The sequence below is a fragment of the Brassica oleracea genome, chromosome C9 (genome assembly GCF_000695525.1).
Source record: "Brassica oleracea var. oleracea cultivar TO1000 chromosome C9, BOL, whole genome shotgun sequence".
Taxonomy (NCBI): Eukaryota; Viridiplantae; Streptophyta; class Magnoliopsida; order Brassicales; family Brassicaceae; genus Brassica; species Brassica oleracea.
The window spans coordinates 30,402,322-30,402,523 of record NC_027756.1 but is presented as its reverse complement, the minus strand read 5'-3'; positions in this window follow the sequence as shown (position 1 = coordinate 30,402,523).

Below are 202 nucleotides of genomic sequence, written 5' to 3'. Positions count from 1 at the left end.
AACAAGCAGAACTACGAGATGGCTTGATCCTCGAAAGAGGTACGTAGGCAGCTTGTCATATCGACAAGTTCAGCTATCCCCCTCGTTAAAAAGGGGGGGGGTGTGGGTACGTATACTCGTATACTCCCACAAATTCCGAAATATCTATAAATGTTCTCGATATTTTCGAAACTTTTTCAATAAATTCTACCTTCTTCCGACC